Source organism: Dermacentor silvarum, chromosome 8, assembly GCF_013339745.2.
Source record: "Dermacentor silvarum isolate Dsil-2018 chromosome 8, BIME_Dsil_1.4, whole genome shotgun sequence".
Taxonomy (NCBI): domain Eukaryota; kingdom Metazoa; phylum Arthropoda; class Arachnida; order Ixodida; family Ixodidae; genus Dermacentor; species Dermacentor silvarum.
Genome location: NC_051161.1, coordinates 184,438,239 through 184,449,844, shown reverse-complemented (window position 1 = coordinate 184,449,844; position 11,606 = coordinate 184,438,239). Strand labels below are relative to the sequence as shown.

Genomic DNA, 11,606 nt, shown 5'->3' with positions numbered 1-11,606 from the left:
TGACATACTACGACCAAACTATTGGTCCTATTGCATATACCTATTGCATATGCCACCAGGCCATTGAGGAAAGCAGAGCAAGGTCATGCTAACATCGAAAAAGAGGCTCTCGCCGTGGTTTTTGGGCTGAAATAGTTGTACAAGTGCCTGTGTGGTCGTAGTTTTGTCATTTATTCGGATCACCAGCCATTAGCTACCCTTCTGGCGCACGGCAAGCCCGTTTCAGTAATGTCCGCGGCACGCATGCAACGATGGGCTTTGCTACTAGTGGCGTAGGATTACAGATGGGTGTATTGTAAAGGCAGCAACATGGGAAACGCTGACGCGATTTCGCGGTTGCCGTTGGCGAATGATCGCGATGTCTCAGATTACGTACACTTTTTCTCGGTTGTCAATGAACTTCCGTTGTCTGCTTACGCGATCAGCCAGAAAACAAGTACGGATGGTGTGCTATCGAAAGTCTTGCTGTATACGAGGAATGGCTGGCCTGCGCATGTAACTGATAGCAAATTGACCCCGTACTTTGTTCGCCGGCATGAACTATCTGTAGATCAGCAGTGCGTTACGTGGGGAAATCAATTATATTGTTCCGCACTTTATGCGCAAACGAGTTAATGGCACTTTGTCATGAAGGTCACCCCGGAGTTACGCGTATGAAAATGCTCGCGCGCAGCTATGTCTGGTGGCCTCAGTTAAACCAAGACATTGAAAGTGTTCTTAAAAGCTGCTGTACTTGTCAGTTGACGCAGAACGCTTCACCGAAGGCCCCACTACAAACTTGGGGTTGGCCGAGCCGCAGATAGCAACGAATACACCTGGATTTCGCATTCGCAGACAACAAATGGCTGTTTGTGCTGTTGGATGCACACTCAAACTGGGTTGAAGTGTTCGTCATGAACTCAACAACGACCGAAAAAACCATCGAGAAGCTGCGCAGGGTGTTCGCATCGTATGGCCTTCCGGAGGAAGTCGTAACGGACAACGGGCCACAGTTCACTGCGAAGGACTTCAGAGAGTTCCTGTGCAATAACGGAGTGCGGCACACCAGGACACCGCCGTACCACCCTGCGTAGAATGGAAGCGCCGAGAGGTGCGTCCAGACGGTGAAACGGGATCTTATGAGACAGATTTTTGACGAAAAGTCATCGGGCGTCAGCAAGACCCTACAGCACCGTATAGACCTATTTCTGTTCAGGTACCGGAACACGCCAACCACAACCACGGGGCAGACACCAGCAGAACTCTTCCTTTCGTCGACACCTGACTATGCTGGAGAGACGTATGGAAGGAGAGAGAGAGAGCAAAGAGAGGACAGGCAGGAAGGTCAACCAGAAGAGCACCCGCTTTGCTACCCCGCACTAGGGGTAAGGGAAAGGGGCGATAAAGTGAAGGGCAAAACCGACAAAAAAAGAGGGTCGTGAAGAGCTTATAAACAGGGTGAAAGCATTCTGGTCCAAGGTACTCGTCCACGTGAGGCCAAGTGGTTGCTAGGTGCCATCGAAAAAAAGTGCAGTATCGTTACGGACATTGTGCGTGTAGGACCCGGCAACAGATTCGTGCATGTAGACATTCAACGTTCACGTTATTTCGAGAGTGACGAACAAGGCCCCAGTGAACCTCCCTGTTTTGTGCCCAGTTCAATTACAGACCCTATGCCGGAAGCGTCTCCAACGAGGCTCTCTTTCCTGTGCTGGAGCCTCCAAGCTCCGAGCCACCCGAAGACTCTGCTCCCTCGAGACAACGCAATGCCAGTGCACGCCAAGACTCCGCACCGGCGTCCCCTCTGCAAGAACCTGCATCCCCTCTAGGTGCTCAGACTCTTCGACGCAGTATTAGCACAAGGAAACCTCCCGACTGGTACAGGCCATAACCTTTGTGGGAAGGAGTGTGGTGTCATGCGAAGCCTGTGTGACGTCATGCTGATAGCGCGGTGCTCATCGCCTTATAAGCGCTGTGAGCCGGGCGCTCGGTGTTCGTCTGGCTCAGCACTCAAGCACTAATAAACCGTTTATACTGTTCGCCACTCATGGCCACTCTGACTCTGCCTTGTCCCTCGCGGATACAACACTTTTTTTCTCAGAACCCACTTTCGCGTTTCTTCCATGAACCAATAAGCATAATTATATTTATAATACAGATTTTTCAATGATTATTTGCACACCTAATTCTTACATGGTTGTGCAATGAACTACCACAAAATGAAATCGTAAGACAGCTATTGATTTGACATGCCATGCTCGTGCAGGTGTTTGCAAAGCGATCTTGCCGACGATAGCGCGAACGCAATTGCTGATGTCGATAGCTTGTGCAGTTTTGTTACTTCAAAGAAACCGTTGCGGCAGGCGTACATTCTTTAATCAAACGTGTTTTTATATCTAAAAAAGCATACAGATCACTAACTCATTGTTTCAAGCTCAGTTTACAACAGGCTGTTTTAGGCCGCACTTGGACGGTTGAAGACAAAATGGTCACGCAACAGTGCACCGCAGCCGAGGAGCGAGCGTCGACGCGCGTCCGAGCTTGTGTGCAGTGGTTGCGTGCCCTTTTCCTCCGACCGACACGAAGCGACGCGTTGGCTTGTCGAAGCGCGCTGAAGCTTGCCGACGCATGCCAGTGGTTGGACCTTAAGTCCGAGATGCGCGAAAAAAAATTATCAACATCATGAGCAATAAGCTGGGCTACGATCGCCCAGCTTCGCTGTTTCAAGCGTTTCGCGGCGGAGTGCAAGGTTAAGCGTTTTTGTTTTCAGTTGCAGCCAAAAATCAGTTCCGTCTCACCGTTTTAAGCTTTCTGTTTCATTTTAATACCTATTTTAGATGTTCTTACGCAACCATTAGGCTCTTGATGAACTGTGTAGCAGATATCAAAGCTTCTCTTTGAAATTAGAAGTGATAACTATTTCAAGCTTAGATTGTCTGATGGCGAGTTATGCTTTGCCACTGTGCTCTGATCTAAAACAATGTGCTGGCCTCGCACAAAGTGACCCCTGAGATTCTTTAAAAGAGGTGTGGCATCTGCTATGAAATGAAGCTTCCTCTCTTTTCTCCAAGGATGTAGGCATAATGTCCGTGGCTTGCCATACTTAGTAACCTATATGCCACACAGCCATCATATTGCCGTGTTTCCAGGTCTCATATCTGTGATGACGTCAGAGATTGCGATGCCAATTGACTCAGCGCGCGTAATTACTTCAAAAAGGAAGCTCTTGATATCTGGTGCGTTAAAGGAGGAACCTGCAAATAAATGAAACAATGACCATAAAAATGAGTCGTACTTTAATAGAAGGATTGTTAACAATTTTGCTTCAGAAGAATTGGCATGATTACAGAAACCAAACTTACTATGCTGCGCTTGCTCTTCACATCAGTAATGTCCACAAAGTGTTTTTTATATTATAAGTGTACTGAAGAAGAACGAGCAGTATGCACTGCTTCAAGAAAGACGACGACGACGAGTTGGTCGAAGCCGTGTGCCTGTGTTGCCTGCGCTGTGTAACCTCTCGTCTCGTTGCAGTGCTCTACGCTCTAATTAATTAAACTAGAGTGCCTCTCTACATTTGGTGGACGTGCTGGGCCCTTTACCGACCTGGAACTCCGCAGCCGGACGCTCCCTCTCGTCTCTGCCATGCCTGAGGACGCCGAGCAGCCCGATCCTCCCCAGGCATCGCCTGTTGTCTGCTCCGGTGCCCTACGCCACCGCGATCCTCCTGTCTTCAGTGGCGCCGACGATCATGACGTCGAGGATTGGCTCTCCTCATACGCCCGCGTAAGTGCGCATAACAAATGGGACGACAAGGATAAACTGACTAACGTCAACTTCTATCTTTCTGGAGTCGCTCATCTCTGGTTCCGGAATCATGAATCCGACCTTACCACCTGGACTGCTTTTACTAATTATTTCAAAGAGGTCTTCGGTCGCCCTGCTGTGCGAAAGCTTCGTGCGGAACAACGCTTGCGTGGTCGCGCTCAGCAAAAGGGTGAAAACTTCACCAGCTACATTGAAGATGTCGTTGACCTTTGTCGGCGCATCAACCCCACTATGCCAGAAAGTGAAAAGATAAAGAATGTCATGAAAGGCATCGACGATGATGCCTTCCAGATGCTCTTGGCGAAAAATCCTCGAACGGTTGACGAGGTGATCACCCTGTGCCAGAGCTACGACGAGCTCCGCAAACAACGCCTCACTACGCGCCGAGCTGCCGCGCCGGACGACACGATTTCGGCCCTCACCGACAGTTTCAATGCTGCTCCCGCCCACTCCGCGTTCCTCGACCAAGTCAAACAATTTGTTCGAGAGGAAGTCGCGCGTCAACTGTCCCTTTTGCCTGCTACCCGGTCGTCTGAGTCCTCCTTGTCTCCGGAACTACGTCGGGTCATACACGAACAAGTGAGCGACGCACTACCTCTCGCTCATCAGCCCCCTCCAGCGCCGGTTCCGCTCACGTACGCTGCCGTCGTTGCCAGTCCAAGACCTCCGCCTGCAGTTTCACACTACACGCCCACAAGCGGCTTCTACGCGTCGCCTTCTGCAGCTGCAAACTACGTGCCCAGAAGCGACTTCTGCGCGCCTCCGCAGCCCCTACGCCCGGCTCAACATTGTGCACCCCAGCCTGGGCCCCCTGTTCACAATCCGTGGCGTACCCAGGACAATCGGCCGATCTGCTACGCGTGTGGCTTTGCTGGCCACGTGGCACGATTTTGCCGCCGGCGGGGTTGGTACCCTCCCGATACTGCGAGACCACAAGGGAATACACCTGACTCTCAGCCCCGCTATGTTCCACCTGTTCCGCACTTCGCTTCCTCGTCTCCTGCTCCTCGAAGTTTCACCACTCGTCGGTCTCCCTCTCCCCGTCGACGTTCCCTGTCCCCCCTTGTCCGTCGCCCCCCCGCTGTGGAGGAAAACTAAAAGGCGCAGTTCCGGAGGCAAGAACTGCGATCTCATCGAACTGCTCAAGCCCTCGCTTATCCCCTGCGAACGTCATTGAAGTTTATGCGGAAGGTATCGCTGTTCACGCGCTTGTCGACACCGGTGCCGCGGTGTCAGTGATTGCCGACCAGCTTCGCCGTACGCTCCGAAAGGTCGCGACGCCGTTTTCCGCTATTTCGCTACGTACAGCAAGCGCTGAGCCAATTGAGCCTGTAGGAACTTGCACCGTCCGTGTCGCCATACAAGACAGTTTATATCACATTGAGTTTGTTGTTCTTCCCCGCTGCTCTCATGCCATCATTCTAGGATGGGACTTCCTCTCTTCTAATCGCGCAGTTATTGATTGTGCCCGTGCAGAACTTGCGCTGACTCCATTTTGCGGAAGTCTTTCTGAAGATTTGCCTCTTTCTTCTGCTAGAGTGTTCGTCGCCGCCGACACCGATATCCCTGCTTTCTCTTCCGCCCTTGTGCCCGTTTCCTGTGCTGCTTTCTACGATTCCACAGTTCTCTTCACGCCATCGAAACTTGCTGCACGCCGTCATCCCTTCTTGCTTCCCTTCGCCATCCTTCCCATTCGCCAGAGCTCCAGCGCACTTTACGTTACGAATCCGTTTTCGTGTCCATCAAGCCTACGCCATGGCGAGTGCCTCGGGTCTGCTGACGAATTCGAGCCGAACTTTCTATACGATGTGCCTGATGACTCGACTCCTCTTCAGGTTGACGCCATGGCTCTTCCTGTCTCTACGTCTGAGCCAGCATGTGACAGAACGTTTGCTCGGTGTATTGATCCGCAGCTCACTCCGAGTCAGCGCGCGCAGATCGTCGACCTCCTTACCCGATTTCGCACTTCTTTTGACCACCAACAACAATGTTTAGGGCGTACAGCTACAGTCGTTCATCACATCGACACCGGTAGCCATGTCCCACTACGACAGCGTCCATACCGTGTGTCCGCGACGGAGCGCCGTGTCATCGACGAGCACGTAGGCGACATGCTTCAACGCGGCGTGATACAGCCTTCCCACAGTCCTTGGGCCTCTCCAGTAGTGCTGGTGAAAAAGAAAGATGGGACAATTCGTTTTTGTGTGGACTATCGACGCCTGAACAAAATAACCCGGAAAGATGTCTATCCTCTCCCCCGTATCGACGACGCACTAGACTGCCTCCAAGGCGCTGAATTCTTTTCGTCCTTAGACTTACGATCTGGTTACTGGCAAGTCCCGGTGGCTGAGTCAGATCGCCCGAAAACGGCATTCGTTACGCCTGACGGCTTATATGAATTTACCGTGATGCCCTTTGGCCTGTGCAATGCGCCTGCCACATTTGAAAGAATGATGGATAACATCCTCCGCGGCCTCAAATGGCAGACATGCCTTTGTTACCTCGATGACATTGTCATCTTTTCCCCGGACTTTTCTTCTCACCTGCTCCGACTCGAACGCGTTCTCACTTGCCTCGCCGATGCTGGACTCCAGCTCAACATCAAGAAGTGCCGCTTCGCCGCCCGACAGCTAGTCATCCTTGGCCACGTTGTTTCGAAAGATGGTGTGCTTCCAGATCCTACCAAACTCCAAGCAGTCGCCGAATTCGCACGACCAAAGACCACCAAAGAACTCCGCAGCTTCATCGGATTGTGCTCATACTTTCGCCGTTTCATCCGCAACTTCGCCACCATAATAGCGCCTTTGACGCAGCTTCTCGCGGGTAACCACGACCTCTCGGCCTGGTCGCCACTTTGCGATGCCGCATTCACGACGCTGCGTCGTCTTCTAACCTCACCCCCGATTCTCCGTCATTTCGACCCCAGCGCACCGACAGAAATTCACACGGATGCTAGTGGTGTCGGCATTGGCGCTGTTCTTGCGCAACGAAAGACTGGCTTCGATGAATACGTCGTTGCTTACGCCAGCCGCGCTCTGACGAAAGCGGAAGCCAACTATTCCGTTACAGAAAAAGAATGCTTGGCTATCATTTGGGCCATAACTAAATTCCGCCCTTACCTCTACGGCCGCCCATTCGACGTAATAACTGACCATCATGCCCTCTGCTGGCTGTCGTCCTTAAAAGACCCTTCAGGTCGACTCGCTCGATGGGCGCTCCGCCTCCAAGAGTACGACATTCGAGTGCTGTACCGCTCTGGCCGTAAACATACGGACGCGGATGCCCTGTCCCGCTCCCCTGTGCCAGGCCAGCCCAATTATTCGAAGGTACCGATATGCGAGTCCTCCCTCACCGCCACGGACATGCTTTCGGAGCAGCAGAAGGATCGATGGATTGTCTCTATGCTGGCTTTTCTGTCCAACCCATCAGCGCCTTCTTCTGACCGTACACTGCGTCGCCAAGCACACCACTTCGCTGTTCGTGACGGACTCCTTTACCGCCGTAACTACCTCTCGGACGGCCGCAAATGGTTACTCGTGGTCCCACGGCATCTACGTTCGGACATATGTGCAGCGTTTCACGATGACCCGCAATGCGCGCATGCAGGAGTACTAAAAACGTACGCGCGCCTGCGACTCCGTTATTACTGGCGCGGAATGTACCGATTCGTCCGCCGATATGTGCGCTCCTGCCTCGCTTGCCAACGCCGCAAGAATACCCCTTGTTCCTCAGCTGCCCCATTGCAACCCTTGCCTTGCCCAGGACGCGCCTTTGACCGCGTCGGAGTTGATCTTTACGGGCCCCTGCCGAGTACTTCAGACGGCAACCGCTGGGTGATTGTGGCAATAGACCATCTAACGCGTTACGCGGAAACTTCGCCTCTGCCCAGCGCATCTGCGCGTGATGTTGCATGGTTCCTTCTGCGTAACATCATACTTCGCCATGGAGCCCCCAGAGAATTGCTCAGCGACAGAGGCCGTGTGTTTCTCTCTGAGGTTATAGAAGCCCTACTCAAGGAATGCCACGTAATTCACCGCACCACTACTGCATACCACCCGCAGACTAATGGGATGACTGAGCGCTTTAACCGTACTCTTGGCGACATGTTATCCATGTACGTCGCATCTGACCAGACCAATTGGGACCGCGTTCTACCCTTCGTGACGTATGCTTACAACACCGCCACACAGACCACTACGGGATTTTCCCCGTTCTTTCTTCTTTACGGACGCGAGCCTTCCTGCACAATGGATACCATCCTCCCGTATCGCCCTGACACAACGGAGTCTACTGCCCTGTCCGAAGCTGCTGCACACGCGGAAGAGTGCCGACAGCTCGCCCGCACATTTACTACGGAAGACCAGCAGCGACAGAAGCACCGTTGGGATACTTCCGCCTCTCCTGCACCCTATGCTCCTGACTCACTAGTCTGGCTTTGGGTTCCCGCCACCAGCCCTGGACTTTCAGCGAAACTCGTTTCCACGTACCAGGGTCCCTACCGTGTGGTCAGTCAAACGTCTCCTGTGAACTACATGATAGAACCCCTTGAGCCACCTTCGGATAAGCGCCGCCGAGGGCGCGAAATCGTGCACGTTCAGCGGCTAAAGCCTTATTTCGACCTCCTGTGCTCCCCTGCCCGTAGGTCGCCGGGACGGCTCCTTTTCTCCGGGGAGATAATTGTACTGAAGAAGAACGAGCAGTATGCACTGCTTCAAGAAAGACGACGACGACGAGTTGGTCGAAGCCGTGTGCCTGTGTTGCCTGCGCTGTGTAACCTCTCGTTGCAGTGCTCTACGCTCTAATTAATTAAACTAGAGTGCCTCTCTACATAAGGATAATTTTCAAGTAACACCAGCAGCATGTAAGAGACTTTACTTACTCTGCTGCATTACTCTCATAGGTGCACTATAATTGCATAAAAATGTGTTTTCCTCACATATTGCAATTTGCCTTTCCTGGCCTGTGAAATTGACAGTTACACCCGTTTAAAATCTCACAGTGGCACCAGTTCTGGCGTCTGCATTCCCAAACTTTGTCACAAAATGAATTAGTGCTCCAGTAACTTTACAGCTTCAATGCATAAAAAGACGTTTCCAAAAAAAGGATGCTTGAAAAAAGCTGCCTTTGTACAACAGTTATAGCACTTCTATAGTAAGTGGTGTTTGTTTCAAAATTACTTTCATGTTATCGCATCTTCTAATTTCACTGGTTTCCGTTACTATATTTTATATGTGCTAAACTATTTAGAAATTCTATTGAGATTTTTCAGAATTAGTTATGTATTTTGATTTCAAGTGTAAATTATGTCCTCCTCTTTCATTATTCGAGATCAATAAGTAGGCTTGTGAAAAAAGCCACGTGAGATTTGTAAAAATCGGCTAACATAAAAAACGTGCCCTGTGTCAGTCCCTAATCAGGAGTCTACAGTTTAAGCTATTCCACGAGACTGAAAAGTCATAGTTGTAGTGCACATACAGGCGTGTTAGCACGAAGTCAAGTGTGACAGAGCCCTAGTTGGTTAGGAGAATCATGATAAAAATGGTACAAGCAAGGTGACCAAATAAATAAACCAAAGGGCCGCTCCACATGGGAGTTTGTTCCCATTTCACCCCGGTGAAGTCAAGTACGCAAGACAAATTACATCTTAAAGCCTAATTTAACTTAAGTACGTTCTTTTTACAACAAAGGTTTTCAGACTGACCATGCAGTTGCATTCTTGTGAGCATGATAACAGATTAGTGCAAAAGATCCCACGTAAAGTGATAAGCCACAGCTTGCTTCCACCGGCAAGATATTTCTGCCAGCATAAACACTAGCCCAGGAGTTGCAAATTGTTCCTTGGCAGCTTGATTTGAAGAGCGGATGGTTGGTTGTCCTGAAAGATGAAAGTTTATACGGTCAACGATACGTTATAGGCCGCAATTTTACCCAAAATGCGATACACCAGAGGACAGCTATGTTAACTACGACCTTCACCTTAGAGTAATTACCATACACTTCATTTACAACATCCATTACTTATTTCATAAATAGACAAACTGCCAATCAGTGTTGTACAATATGTGTTTTTTATCAATTTACAAAGCTTGGCACGAAAGAAAGTCGCAATTCCGCCTGAAAGGCGACGCATCGATTGCAATAGCAAATTAGTGGACAGCTATACAAAGTTATGAAGGTAGTTTTTTCGGCAGTATAAACTTTTAAACATAGGCATACTAACTAAATTAACAGGCACGGTGTCATGTGCGCACAAGGAAACATGAATGCATCTCGCTCGATGACCGTGGAAACTCGCTGTCAAAACGCTGGACTAAGCGCGGCAACAGCAGCGAGCGTATCGACCTTCGTGTCAATTCGTTAAAATGTCGGAATGTAGTCGTCTCGACGAAGGAGCCGACGAAGAAGAGACTCACGTGCAAGCTGTTAGCTAGACTGGCCAGCGCTGCAATCGCTGTGTGAATACATCTTGCACAGTCTTCTTTGCCATCAGTGCTTCATCCGCGTAACATTTTGTTTAATGTGGACGTTCCCCGTACCTCTCCAAAGAGCTTCCAAGCACCGGTACCACCCACATCTTGGCCATCTCTCCCAGTAATCACACTTCTTCGCCGATGGCAACACGAGTTCCTGCCACCACGCACTTCGTGCTTCCTCAAACGCGCGTTCCTTGGCAGATGCACTGGACATAATGGTCTCGACGTTGATGACTGGCTCAGTATGTACGAGCGTGCTAGTCAGAATAACTACTGATAGCCTACCATCAGGTTGGTTTATGCAGCCTTCTACTTGGCTGGAACGCCGAGCGTGTGGTTCTAGACACACTAGGAAGAGCTCGCCAGATGGAAAGTTCTCAAGCACGAGCACCGCGATCTCTGTGGAAACTCGTCTGGCCACCAGCTGGCCACACGAAAAGAGGGCGCAACCCGCGCACATTCTTCCTACGCGTCGTATGTGGACCTGCAATCAAGGATCGCTTCCTCTTTGACGAAATGTGGACGAGAAAATGCCAGAGAGTAATAAAATTGACCACATCTTAAACCGCATCGCGGATAACGCGTTGAACTTATCTACCAATTTCTCTACCACTTCTCTACAATCTAACGCTGAACGTTTCTACCATCGACGTCACCATCAAATGATGCCGGCGCTTCGAGCAGGCAAAAAGCCGCAGTGTCAATGCTCAGTTTTCCTGTGTCTCTAATACTGCTGCGACGTCATCCTGCACCAGGGTTTAACAATACACCACCTTCATACGAGAAAGTGACACGCAACGTTCGACACAAACTTGACACTGCCTGTCCTCCCCCGCTTCATTTCTAACCACAAAGCCCTGCTACTGATCATTAAGTTCCAGCCACCTTTCTTATCCAAGCAGCTGTGCGCCAAGAATTTTCCAACCTGGGTTTTCCTTCAGCCTGTGCTCTCTCCCTATCTGACACCGGCCCCGTGCCAGTTAGTGTTACCCGCAACGACCCGTACCTTGTGTACCATTTCCGCAACCAAGCTCAGTAGAGAACTCGTGACGACAGGCCCATCTACTTCTGTTGCCGGATACATATCCTGTGACTGCCACTCCTGTTTTTCGTCCCCGTCCCGGAGCAACCTTGTCCGCCATTCTCGCCCGTCCACTGACCCCCGCCGCTATTCGCGACGCCGTGCGGCACATGACGCTGTCGTCCCTGTGAATGATCCGTGCTCCCGTTGCTCACCCTCGCCTCAACACCGTTGTTCACCTTAGCCCCAACCTCGCCGGTATCCTTTTTCAACTACCAGTCGCTTTTCCCCGACAAAAAACTAGA

At 50.8% G+C, this 11,606-nt stretch overlaps 1 pseudogene; it reads left to right on the top strand.

Moving 5' to 3' along the window:
• Nucleotides 1-653: 653 nt before the first annotated feature.
• Nucleotides 654-1,870, top strand: LOC125947783 (uncharacterized protein K02A2.6-like; annotated as a pseudogene).
• The last annotated feature ends 9,736 nt before the right edge of the window (nucleotides 1,871-11,606 follow it).